Raw genomic sequence first — 14,050 nt, forward strand, 5'->3', positions numbered from 1 at the left:
AGGATGGAGGCTCCAGGCGAATGCTAGAGGCCCTCAGGCCTTCTCCCCAGGGCAGGAAGTTCCACTTCTGCCCATCACTGGGTTTGTACCCTACATGGAGTCCTCTTCCTGTCTGGGTACCAGTTTCCCTGTCCAATGAAAGGCAGGTGGTCACCAGCTCTATCTATGGCCTAATTCCCACGGCCACCTGCCCAGGCAGCCCTAAACCATGGTGTCCTTTCCCCTACCGCCCAGAGCAAGGCAGGCAGGTAACGTGGATATCAGATGTCCTGGGTAGCAGACACCTGCTTTAGGAGGGAGTGGGGAAGCCCTAGGCCCAGCCTCTGCCACCTCCTCCTGTTTCCGGTCGCCCAGGTTTAGTCCTCGCCCCATGCAGCCTGTGTCCCCCTCTGTGCTCCCACCTCCAAGGCCCATCAGGATGGCCAGCCATCCCAGGCTCCTCTCTGTTCTGCAGCAGCAGCAGAAACTTCCTCTTGACACCCCCCCCCATGCCTCCCTCTGGGCCCAGCTCTGTTCGGGGTTCCTTCAGGAGGAGGGGGAGAGGGATGGGGGCTCATCCCTCTCTTTTGTGCTCTCTTTTCCTCCCACTTCCGCTCCCCTCGCTGCTCCGGGTGACCTTTCACCCCTCCCTTGGATGTCCCTCAAAGGCAGCTCCTGTGGTTAATAACTTCGGCTGGCAGCCCCACACAAAGCCGGGGCCGGAAACCATTGTCCCGGGGACAATGGCCGAGCAGCCCAATAATGAGGCGGCCACAGTGTTGTCTGACATCCTACGTTGCCCTGGCAAAGGAGGAGGGGCAGTGGGGCTCGCTGTGCCCTCACCTCCTGGAGCTGAATTATTCCCCTCGCACATGGCACTTCCTATTCCCGAGGAGGCACCAGGCACCTGTGCCCTCCCATCAGCTGCAAGCCCCTGTGATTGCAAGCTGGGTAGCTGCCCCCTGGAGACACCCTAACATACACCACCACCGCTCTGGCTTATTTTGCTGCTCCCATGTCCTGAGTCAGGGCACCACAGAGTTTAGCAATTGATTGGTTCTGGCAAATTGATAAGGTTGGGGAGATCTCAGCCTGTACCTGATGGGAAGCATGACATCTGGCCTGGGTTCAAGGCCTCCCTCCTCTCTTCCTAGCTGCATGACCTTGGGGAAGCTGCTTAACTTCTCTGAGTCTCCACTTATTCATCCCTAAAAGCAGGAGTGGGATGGGAGCCAAGGGGAGGGCGCTCAAAAGTTACCTGACAGGTGAGTACCTGCCACATCCAGGGGCTGCCCCGCCCTTGCCACCCCTGTGGGGGACATGAACTTCTCCAGTTGTGGGAGTGGCCCTGCCTCAGTTACAATTTCACTTCTTTTTTATGCAGCCCCCTGTCTTGCACCCCAAACCAGATTGTAAATTACTCAGGGACATGAAGTGCCACAGGCTTTTCCCCCATCTCTCCCGCTTCCTCCGTCTGCACAGTGTTGGGTACTCAGGGTGGTGTAGGGATCCCACTGAAGCCACAAGAATTGGCGGCTGACACACGCAAGAGGCTCTAGAGTAGTTCTCAGCCCTGCTATCCACTACTATGACCTGGAAAGGTTTAAAAAATACTCAGAAATTTTGACCTAATTTGTATGGGCTGGAGCCTCGGGACTGTGTGCGTGTGGTGGGTGTGACAGGTGAGAATATTTTTAAAAACAGGTAAAGAAACACTGATTTGTCCCCTTGGAAAACATGCCATCTCACATTCACGCTTGAGCATAGCCCTTCTCTAGAGGAAGAAGTGGATGATGTCCTGAGACATCCTTGATATCCTTGAATACAGTGTTCTTTCTTACAGCTTTACTGTAAGTGAAAGATTTAGGTTCAGCGATAGTTTTCTTTTTAATTCAACTTTACTGAGACATAATTTGAATCTAACAAAATATACTTATTCAAAGGGTACAGTGCATGAGTCTGGATAAATATGTACCCATATAGAACCACTGACCCAATCAAGATACAGAATAAGTTGTCATCCCAGAAAGAGCCCTTGTGGACGTGAGACTTTAAGACCTTCCCAGATGATTTTGGGGTGCAGCAGGATTTGAGCACTGTTGCGGGCCTGACACTCATGTTCTGACAGTTTCTGCTTTGGAGTCACAGAGAGGCTGTCCAGGACAGCATTACTCACGCTTCAGCACACACAGCATCACCTGGGGATCTGGTTAAATGCTGATTCGGTCCCGAGGGTAGGCCTGGAACTCTGCATTCTTAATAAGCTCGGCCCACTCTTTGAGACTCCAGTTCCAAGTGTCTCGTTTTGCAGATGAGGCTCAGAGTGTGGATGTGGGTGCCTTGAAAACCCTGGTTTCAAAGCTCCTGGCCTAATGACAATCATGTCCTTTGTCTTCCAATCTCTTTTTTATCTCTACCCAAACCCTGAATCCCAAACAAGAGGCACAGCCATGATAAGGGCTCTCTCCTCTTTCCCTTTGAGTGTTGTCATCTCTTCCAGCCCTGGACCCCCTTGAGTCACTTTCCTGGGAAAAGCCCTCCTACTCTGTCTCTTTCTGAAAGATAGACCCACTCCCTATCAACATCTACCTTCCCCATTCTATTCCATGGCTCGATATGCATCAATTCAACTTAACGAGCAAGTGTTTATTAACCAATATCACTGGCCCAGGCCTGATCATAGCTTTGAGGAGGAAGATGAACAAGAAGCTGTGATTTGGTTAACCCAGAAGGCAATTGATTAACCGCATAGATAGGCTGGGAGAGACCTGAGTGATCGCCCCTTATTTTACAAATAGTGTTTAGGAGAAGTCACCCACCCCTAATCCCAAGTGAGGAGTATATAGCGTAGACCTCACGGAAGAGGAGGGATTTGGGAAGGACTTTGAAAAAAGTATAGAAGAGGCTGTGAGAAGACAAGGCGGGGTGTCCTGGCCGAGGGTAGGAAGGAGACACTGCTGATGAAGACTGAGCCCCATTTTCTAAGAAAATTGGGAAGAGGTCCTGTGGACTTGGCTGCCCAGACAGCTGGCATAACCTCAGGCTGCCAGGGTGGTCATCACTGCTGGGACATGGAAGGTGACACTATGGTTCCCCCCTATTCAGGTTTCTTCCGAGCACTGTACATGGGGTTTCCCTTCCAGGAGCTTAACCAGGTTGTGTGCCTGGGGTGGTCTGGGGATTAGGTCCCATGAGTACTGGGATCTGGGGATGCTTGGACACAAGGAGAGGAGATATTTGGTCTGGAGGTACCTGGGGTCACGTTTAAACATTAGCAAGGCTATCACGTAGAGTTAATTAGTACTGTGGACTTTGGAGAGATGTGGGTTTCACTACACACTTGGGCAAAACTAGGTTCTAGCACCCCTCCCCTGAGATAGATGGAGCCACATGGGGAGAAAGGGATCTTCAGTCCCTGAATGTGGACAGCTGTCAGACATCTAAGCTTCTCTGCCCACTCCCTGAGCTTCCACCAGGGGATGCCGATCATCCCGGGGGCCTCATGTCTATCTTTGTGTCTGAGGTGCAGCCTGCACAGCAATTCCCCTGTGGCTACCTGGCTGTGACCAGAGGATCAGGTACCCATTTTCTCCCAGAACAGATCCACACCCAGAATTTAACAGTTATAGGCAGGAACACAGATGACAGTATAGCTTTAAGAAAGAGGAAGACAACAGGGTTCTATCATGTGCATCTGAGGGATCTATCATGTGCATCTGAGGGATCTTTAGGTATCTGAAAAAACAGCTCTGGAGTTTAAATAAGAGGTTGGTGCTGATCCTGAGGAAAAAGAACAAAACTGGAGGCATAACCCTTCCAGACTTCAGACAATATTACAAATCTACAATAATCAAAACAGTGTGGTATTGACACAAAAACAGACATATAGATCAATGGAACAGAATAGGGAGCCCAGAAATAAACCCACACACCTATGGTCAACTAATCTTCAACAAATGAGGCAAGAATATGCAATGGGAAAAGACAGTCTCCTCAGCAAGTGGTGCTGGGAAATAGTGACATTTCCATCAGTATGGATGGACCTAGAGATTATCATACTAAGTGAAGTAAGTCAGACAGAGAAAGACAAATATCATATGATATCGTTTACATGTGGAATCTAAAAAATAGTACAAATGAACTATTTACAAAACAGAAACAGACTCATAAACATAGGAAACAAACTTACGGTTACTAAAGGGGAAGGTGGGGGAAGGATAAATTAGGAGTACGTGATTAACAGATACACAGTACTGAATATAAAATAGATAAACAACATGGATCTACTGTATAGCACAGGGAATTATATTCAATATCTTGTAATAACCTATAATGAAAAAATTTTTAATTGAATATATATATTCTTTTTAATATATATATTTAATATATATGTTTAATATATATAACCTAATATATAAATTTTATGTGTATATATATATAAAAGCGAATCACTTTGCTGTACACCTGAAGCTAACACAATATTGTAAATCAACTACACTTCAATTAAAAAAATAAGAGGTTGGTGCTGAACATACAGAAACGAGGGTTAAGATAGCAGTGAGGCTTATCTAGGAAGATCATGAGGGTCCAGATTTCTGTGGATTGAATGTCTTGCAGGGTTTGGGGAGGATCAAACGGGAGTGGAATGTGGCCATGACCAGCCCTGGGAGTCAGCGCAGCCTTGCCCCAGCCAGCTGTGTGTCCTTGGTTATACCAAGGGTAAGCTTCCTCTTCTGCATGATGGTGAGATTGCCCTCAAGATATTTAAGGTTTCTTCTAGCTTAGACACACTAGAATTCAGTGGTTTTAGGGATTCAATCCAAATTCCCATCCAGAAGTGGAAATCAAGGCTGAGCTGGACCACCTCAGGGTAGTGGTGGGGTCCGTGTCCAGCAGTGCTGGTCATGGGTACTCTGGGAGGGCCCGGAGGGAGAGGGGAAAGGACGATTAGGATGATGTGAGATGGGGAAGAAAACAGTGGATTGTCCTCAGTCCCTCCAGCCAAGCATTGCAGAAGCTTTGCCTGCCCGCCAATTGTCTGCCAATCAGACTTGGAACGTCCCCACAGGACGCTGCCGGGGTGGCCTGGCCCGTGTTCTACAAAGCAACAACAACTGCTGGTTAATTATGCAGACACAAGGTGAGGAGCGCAGCTGTCTTTAGAGCCAACTCATAAGGAGCTGCAATTTCTGCAATCAGCTCCCGGCCACATGTGGGGAGCTGGCTTTTCAAGTCCCAGGGGAATAGATCCACAGGGCTTGTCCATCCCACACCGTGCTGTACACTTGCTCTCTGCTGGGAGGGCAGAGCTTGCTCCTTTTTCTGGCTCCATTGCCCAAGGAGGGACGCAGCAGACAGTCTGGGCTCCAGCACTTCAGCACTTTGCTCAGGTCGTGTGTTCATCTCTCCAGCTCAGATATTCACCTCTGAAAAAGAGCCTAGACCTCGGCATAAATGCATTCTTAGCAGACAATGGATAGCTGGAGAACTCTTCTGATCAGCAGACCTGAAGGATTCTAGGATACAGCCTTCGAGATGGAAAAGCCAGGACGCCAAACACCCATCTCTCTCCCTGCCGGGTCCCAAGGCGTTCTTTCCCACTGCTCCACATTGGCCCCAGAATACATCTTAACACACGACGCCAGTCAATGGGATTGCCACATTCAGTGAACACTTGACCATCTCTGGACTAGAGCGTTAATCCTGAAACTAGCAAATGACTTTGCGCTTACCTATAGGATATGTTTCCTCTGGCAACCACACAGAATCATCTATAAATATCACCTCTGCGGGTGGATGGGAGCAGCATGGATAATATAAAATATCCGATGGTCCCACTGCCATGATACCTGCACCAAAGTAAATTCACAATTTCTTCAGAAATTGATTACAAAAAGTCACTCATTATCACCTTTCTAGTTAATTTCAAAATCACATAGGGATTCCTACAATTTTGGTTGACAGTCAAGTAAATGGCACATAGCAGGTACTTATCAAGTACTTTCGAGTGAATGAATGCATGAATGAATGAAGAATGAATGAAATTAAAGCTCTTCCAGTTTTTCTCAATGTCACCAATACTCTGTATTTCTTCCTGAAACTTTAGAGTAACTTTGATAACTTTTGTCAAGTGAAAGCCTTCTCTCTATAAGCTGCAACATGTAGGTGATGAGTTTTTGCCATGGAAACATTTTCCACCCCTGCAAACCAAGCCACCCACCCTCTTTTTCTGGAAGCACATGTCTCTCAGGGTGAGACTTTGCAAGAAGGGCACCAACCCCCCAAAAGGTGAGAGTTACAGCTGCTTTACTTACTTGTTGCCCCACATGCCAAGGTGCATGGGGATGAGGTGGGAGGCCCTACCCAGGGCAGAACATCTTGGTCATTAACTTTGCAAACTGACTTTTGGAACAACTGTAGTCTATTGAGCTTTGGCGTATATTCACTTATCTCTTTCCCAGTATGTTTTCTCTCCCAAGTGTCTTTGCTTTGACTCATTGTAGGACCAGGATGCAGCTCCTGAGATGTTCTGCAGGATGAAACAATTGAGTGTGTTGTGAGGCTTGATACAAATGGACCACCAGACGGCACATGGGAGCCAACTGCCTCAGTGCACGCTTGGACCTGCCTGGTGAGGGTTTGGCATCTAGGTAAGCAGCATTCATACATCCACCTGGAGAGAGTCACCGGCGTTGGCTAATGTTGCCCATGGGTTCCAGAGACTCTGAGTGACCCTGGGTTTGCTGGCAGTCTTCATCTTCCCTTTCCTGCCATCCCTGGCCCCCGACCTGGGTTGCAAGGGCGTCATCCCCCAGGGTGAAGTGTGGAGGTGGCAGTTGGTAGGAATGAGGGTGGAGTGGAGGAGGAAGAATCCTTTCTCTTGAAGGCACTGGATATCATAGAATTCTACACGCCTCGGAGGAAAGGGATACTAAGGAGTGTCCAGTCCAACATCTCGTTTCAAAAAAGAGGAAACAAGACCCAGAGTGGGGAGGTGGCATGTGAAGTTACAGAGCTCATTTTTGAGAAAACCAGGACTGCAATCCAGGTGTCCTGAAACCTTGCTTGTCCCAGGGTTGCATGCTGCTCCAGGATGGATGGTGAATGTTCGTTTGAGGTTCTCTTGAGAGCATCTACAGTCTCTCATGAAACCCTGGGGACTCAGGTTGGGCCAGGCAAACTGTGAGACTGTTGGAATTGGCCTTGGGTTTCTGGGTAAACGCCCTTTATCGTCACTTTTTCAAGGCTTTGCATTCCTACTGAACTGGAAAATATCGTGCATTTCAAAATAGTTTACAAATATTTATCATGTCATTTAATCCCTCAAACAATTTTAGGGCAGAGCTATTTCTTCTACTTTGTAGATGAGAAAATTGAAGCCCAAAGATGGGAACTTGTTCAAAGTCACACAAATAGTGAGCAGCTAGGTGGGAACCAGCCCTGGGGCCTTGTTCCTCTCTTGCAGGGCATCCTGCTAGGTCCCCCTGCACTTGTCAGTTGCATGAGCCTTCCTATATAGATGGTCAATGATGGCTTCTCCATGGGGTCAGGGGATAAGGGTTATAATCTGTTTTAAACCTTAAGACCTGATCTCATTTGGACTTCTCATGGCCTGAAGTAGACATCCTGTTTCTTTCAGGGAGCTTTAGAGTTCAAGGACTGATGGGGGACATTTCATCTTATGCACTGAAAATAAGAGTCTTACTGTCATACTAACTTGGGCTTGAGACCAGCTCTGCCACTTAAAAGCTGTGTGACCTGGGGAAAGTTATTAAACCTCTCCGAGCCTCTATTTCTTCATATAGAAACTAGCATGTTGGAAGTTTATTGTGGAGAGTTTCTGGGACCAGCACCTTAGGAGGAAGGGAAGGAAGCAGGATTAGGCAGAGACAGAAGCTGACTGTGGTATATTGCACGCAGAGCTCTAACGCTGGGATAGCCCTGCAGAGTTGTCCTGAGTTGGGGTGAAGGGTCCAGGGCTTTAAAGCCCCATATTGACCACTCATGGGATGTGGGGCTTGACCTTGGGTGAATTTGGCTTTCTTCAGCCAAATGTAATTCCAGAGAGATCTGAGAGCTGGCACATGAGCCCTTCACTCTTGAAGGGGGATCAGGGTGAGGCAATACTTTGCTGTGCTGTTCTAGGACTAAACAAAATAATGGGAATATACATGTGGCACAGGGGTGAGAATGGAAGTGTCCGTTTGACATCAGGTACTTTCTCCTTCTCCAACCTCTTTTGCTTGGTTACAAACCCTCTGCCTGTCTTCCAGCTAAATCTACAGGGGGCAGAATCCACAGACCTCACAGAGACCTCAGAGAACCAGAGGGCAGACACCTCCCTGGAGAACCTACTTCCATTCAACAACCTGGTCTGGACTACTTGCTGTGGGGCATGGAAGGGTGTGCATGTGTGTACACGTGTGTGTGTGTGTGTGTGTGTACGTGTGTGTCTGGTGTCTGGGCATCTCTGCCAAATTACCTATAAGCTCCCAGGACAGGAACCATTTCTATTATTTCATGCTCCTCTCCCAAGTAATTCCTTAGCTTACTGTTGCAGGTCCCAGTGGATATTTGTAAACAAGATTTAAATCTCTTTTTTGTTTATCTGCTTCAAAACATGCTATACCGCATACATATTTAAGAGAAAGGGATTTAAATGGTAGATTGAGGGCTACAGTATCCAACCGCACAGGTATTATAAGACCTCAATGTGGCCACACATATGTAAGCATTGTGCAAGCTGAGGGGCTCAGTGCAGCCCCCATGAAGAGGCTCCTGAAAGTCCTCGGACAATTGTGAAGTACAAACCACATGGAAGACGTTATTATAGTCGGTGGAGGGGGACTGCGGTTGATGTAGTGATGGTCACAGCTACCTTGCCAGGTACAATGCATTTGATTTTCCTCAATCCTGAGAACCTTACATGGTGGGTGCTGTTTCTATCTGCCTTATGCAGATCAGGAAGCTGCGGCTCAGAGAGGTCAAGCCACAAGACCACGCTGACCCAGCTCATAAGTGGCAGAGCTGGGACCCCCATCTAGCCTCGGGCCATCACTGTGCTCCAACGCCTCTTTAGCCAGAGGTTCCCTATTTTGGGGGGAAAAGAAGGTGCATCTGGGCATCCTGTGGAAAAAGAAAAAGCAGGATTGTGAAAAGTTAAAATGGCTTGTCAGCCCACAAAGAGACTCTAGGGGATGGTGACCACCCACCTCCTGAAGTGAGGGTGTGGGATTGGGGGCAGAGGAGAAAAAGTTTAGGAGCTGAAATGAGTTTGTAAAGAAGATTGTGGCTCTCCTTCCCCGGAGACCATGACAAATAGGCCACAGCAGCCATCGGTGGCAATAATCAGTGGTTCGCTGCTCATCAGAAACCAGGGTGGGCTGATTAAAATATCGACTGGGGTCAGCCCAGGCATCCCACTTCCAGAAGGCTTGCTTTGCCAGAACACAAGCTTGCAGTCCAGAATGCCTGGGGGTGGCTGGTTATTTAGTCGTCTTAAATTCCTTTATTCCACTCATGGAACTTTAACAAGTGAATCTCCCCGGTGCATTTAAAATTGGACTTGGGTCATTGATATAACATCTCAGAGCCCTCACAACTGTATAAAGGTGTGTGTGCCTCCATGCTCAGAAGTTGGCTGCTCCTTCCTGGGAGGGGCCGTGGACTCTGCCTCCTTGGGTGTCCCAGTTGCCCTGAAATCTGTGACATGACCGAGTAAGTGTGTGCCGCTAGAGATCCAAGCTTCTCAGCCCCATCCTGATTCTTGCACCTGGAGATGCCTGCTCCTTACTTCTCACCTTTCCCTGCCTTCTAGCTCCAGATCTATTGGCTGGCTTTCTGGCTATGGGCTGTCACCCCTGTGACTGGACCCCTGATAGTTTTTCTCTAGGGCTCACCTTGGCTTCCCTTCTGTATGCGTGCCGTGCTCGCCATTTGGGCTTTGTCTACTCTGGACTCTGTTGTAAAGTACCCCCTTGGATAAGGAACCCAAAAATGTGCACCTCAGCCCCCAGGACTGGGAGAGACAGGAGGTGCAGGGGCCTAGAGGGAAGAGGGATGGGGGAGACATTGGGACCTCAGCTGCCCTACCCAGCCTCTGTCATTTAACTTGAGTTTCCTCATTTGCAAAGTGCGGACAGTCATTCCTACCTTATGGATTGCTTGACAGTGTTTGCAAAAGATGTGGCACATGCTTTGGAGATGCTTAATGAAAGATGGCTGCCGTTGCTGCATTGCCTTGTGATTTTTATTAAACTGTGACCGCTCCCTTGAGGACTGAGTGGTGGTAAGGAGAGGTGGTGAGAGAGGAGAAGTCACCTCTACCCAAGAGACAGGCAGACAGAAGGCTCAGGGACAGGGGTGCCCTCAGTGGGGTGGAGACAGAGTTCTGGAAGTATCATTGTTGCTGCTCCCGGAGGCTTTTCATGAACATTATTTGTCATGGACCTCAGGCCCTGCACAGCTGGGAGCTCTGTGTAGATCCCAGACCAGAGACCCGACATTACCAGCACTCTTAAAATTTGGGGCCTTCCCTGGTGGCGCAGTGGTTGAGAATATGCCTGCCAATGCAGGGGACACGGGTTCGAGCCCTGGTCTGGGAAGATCTCACATGCCACGGAGCAGCTGGGCCCGTGAGCCACAATTACTGAGCCTGCGCGTCTGGAGCCTGTGCTCCGCAACAAGAGAGGCCGCGATAGTGAGAGGCCCGTGCACTGCGATGAAGAGTGGCCCCCGCTTGCCGCAACTAGAGAAAGCCCTCGCACAGAAACGAAGACCCAACACAGCCATAAATAAATAAATAAATAAGTAAATAAATAAATAAATAAATAAATAAATAAATAAAATTTAAAATTTGGGTGGTCTTACCTTCAACAAATCTTCCCCATGATCACCAGATTGCTTCCAACTTCTCAGAAGGGAGGATGAAAGTTATGAAGGATTTCAGGAATCTGGACGTTTTGCATAGAAGAAATATTATTAATCTTTAGAATTCCCGCATCAGTCAATCACAGTGTAGCTGAGATCCTGCGCATCTACAAGGAAAGGAGCTATCATATAATATGATTGGCATGTTAGTAACTAAACAATGCGTCTGAAAGTTGAATATACTGTATCTGCATTTGCCCTGAATACTTAACTCGGAAAGAAATAGAATTGCCTGGGGAAAGCAGAAGGTGTAAACTTTTGTACGAACTCTGGGGAAGTAGGCGAGAATATTCAAGCACTTTTTCAGGTTGGTTTCTTTATGGCATCTAATTCCACTCTCCTTTTCAGTGATTCAGATGGTTCACTTGCGCACTGCTCTTACATTTATCAGTCATGATTAAGGTCAATTTTTGGCTCAGAAATAGAATGACTAGAGGAAGAAGGGGATAAGAAAGGGAGGTTTGAGGAGGAGGAAAGGCAGACGAGAGAGGGAAGGAGGGAAACACGCAGATTTCTTTAAAGACGCTAAACCATTGCTGATTTGATCAAATGGTTTAGGGTCTTCCGCACTAGCTCCTGAAGGAGACGGGCAAAGAGGTAAGGAAAACAACATGCTCAGGAAGAGAAAAGACATGGTGGAGAAACAGCAGGAGGTGGACAATTGTTCATGCCTGACATTAGGGTGCTGTTCACACAGGACACCCTGGTTGGGTAGATCAGTGGCGGGCAGTGGGCAGCTGGCAGAAGGAATGAAATATTTGTAAGGTCAGGTGTTTATAATGAGTTTATATTACCTGAAAATAAGGGTCATATGTTGGGAAAGGGCATATGGTGGTGGGCATAAGCTGTTCTTCTATTATTATTATGATGATGATGATTAGGTGGTGTCATCCCATTTTATATCAGTTGATTGGCTTTAGTCCTTCCCGCCACACATATTAATTGAGCCTTCCCTACATTCTACTTCTTGGGGTTCAGTGATGAGTACAAACAGACAGCCTCTCTTCTCAGGAGCTTATAGTCCAGTGGAGGAGAGGAACACGAATGAAAGCGTCACGCAGATGCACATACATCTGCATGAGTGATAAATGCGGTGCTGTATGGTCTTTAACGGAAGCATTGGACCCGGCTGTTTCTGCAGTGAGGCTTCTCTAAGGAAATGATGCTTGAACTGAGATCTGCAGGACGACGGATGCCAAGTGGGCTGAGAATTGAGAAAAAGTGAGCGGGCAGAGTGGGCAGCAGGCACTGCAGACGCGTGGTGGGAAGAAGCCCGGGGCGGGGGACGTGGCTCCCCAAGAAGGTCAGCTCCGCTGGGGTTGGGCAGGAGGAGAGTGTGGGGAGGACGGAGCTTAGGAGGCGGGCCCCTTGCAGGAGCTACAGGGGATGAAACTGAGGCTCAGAGAGGGTAAGCGGTTTGAACACTGTCACAACTCATAAGAACCAGACCTGGGATTCCATCCTCATGGCTTGGAAAGTCAGTGCTCTTTGGCGAATGTTTTCACATATTCGGTACTTTGTTCAATGTGAGGACTTGGGGAAGACCATCTATCTTATTATCCCTCATTAAAACGTTAACAGTATTATATATTGCTAATCAAGCATCTAGAATCCACATACAACACAGTGTTGTAATGTCTTATACTAACATGAGCATTGATTACAAATGTACATATAAACAGTCAAATCCTCACTTAACGTTCGAATGTAAGTTACTGGAACCTTTCTGGTTAATGATACCACAACAGAAGGATAAGCAGGGCTCTGTTAAGTGGAAAAGCACACCCCCAGGGGCATGGGCAGAAGATCACAGCCACTGCCTGCCACGCTTTGTAGGGTTGGACATTTGCAGACCTCCTCACTCTACACAGTAGATGTGTTCTGGAAGACTCAGCTCTAAGTTGAACTCAGGCAACTCAAAACCTGCAGGAAGCCTGAAGAATCCCTTCTTCCAGAACCAAGCTTCATGCTTTTACACGTTTGTATGACACGCTTCTTTCTTTTTTCTTTTTTTTGTATGACAAGTTTTCTTAAAGCGGGACCTACCTGGAGTATTCCAGGGCTGATTGTTGAACATTATAACAACACTTTTACTGTCTTTATGTGAGAAGATGGTAGGTGTATAGATTGCAGGTCTAAATTATATATTTTCCTTTTTCAATTTCTTTTTTTATTTAAAAAAAGTTTATACAATTGTTAAAGGTTACACTCCATTTACAGTTATTACAAAATATTGGCCATATTCCCTGTGCTGTACAGTACATCCTTGTAGCCTATATTACACCCAATAATTTGTACCTCCCCCTCCCCTACCCCTGTATTCTCCCTCCCCCACCTCTCCCCACTAGTATATATTTTTCTTTTTTAACCTGGTAGTTACCATATAGGGTCTCTATCTAATGATCTATACGAATGGAGTGACTTTGGCGTCCTGTGCTAAGCTGGGAGGCTTCTTGGCAGAGCTAACATGGGATGATGGAAGCTGGGTGTCTGACCTGCAAGGTCTCCTCCTGTCCAGCCACACGCAGCATCTGTAATGAACTGCCCTCCCCCTGGCAGGATGTGCCTTGTGCTAAAACCACCTCTCAGCGCAGCTTCCAGTGTCTTGCACTTGGTTTCATATGCACTGCTCTGGCTCCTTACCTCCGTGAACTCCAAACCCATTGCTGTCCCCTTGTGGGTTTTTTCTGGGCCCTTTGACTCACCACTGGGTCAGTCTCTCACAGCAATCGACCTCCACTTTCCTCTTGTCACCATTTCGTCTCTCCCCGTGGACAAGGTGAAGTTGTTGATAATTTACAAGGAATGTACCTATCGCATTTCTCCTTGAGGGAGGGCCAGGGTGTGAATGGGGCGGGGTCAAGATGATGGAGAAAGCACTTTGGAAGCAAGCCCACCTGGGTTTGAATCTTGGCTCCACCCATTACCTGTATATGACCTTGGCAAGTTATTTCATTTCTCCGAGCCTCAGTTTCCTTAGCTATAAAACGGTGAGGACAATTCTGATCTCACAGGGGTGTGTTGTCAGGATTTAGCAAGATATAGTATGTAAATCCATAGTAGGTGGGTGGTAACGCATGATAACTCTCATTTTATTATGATCAGGGTGGCACACAATAGGACAATTTGGAGGGTGAGCTGA

Source organism: Balaenoptera physalus, assembly GCF_965194825.1.
Source record: "Balaenoptera physalus genome assembly, chromosome: 15".
NCBI lineage: Eukaryota > Metazoa > Chordata > Mammalia > Artiodactyla > Balaenopteridae > Balaenoptera > Balaenoptera physalus.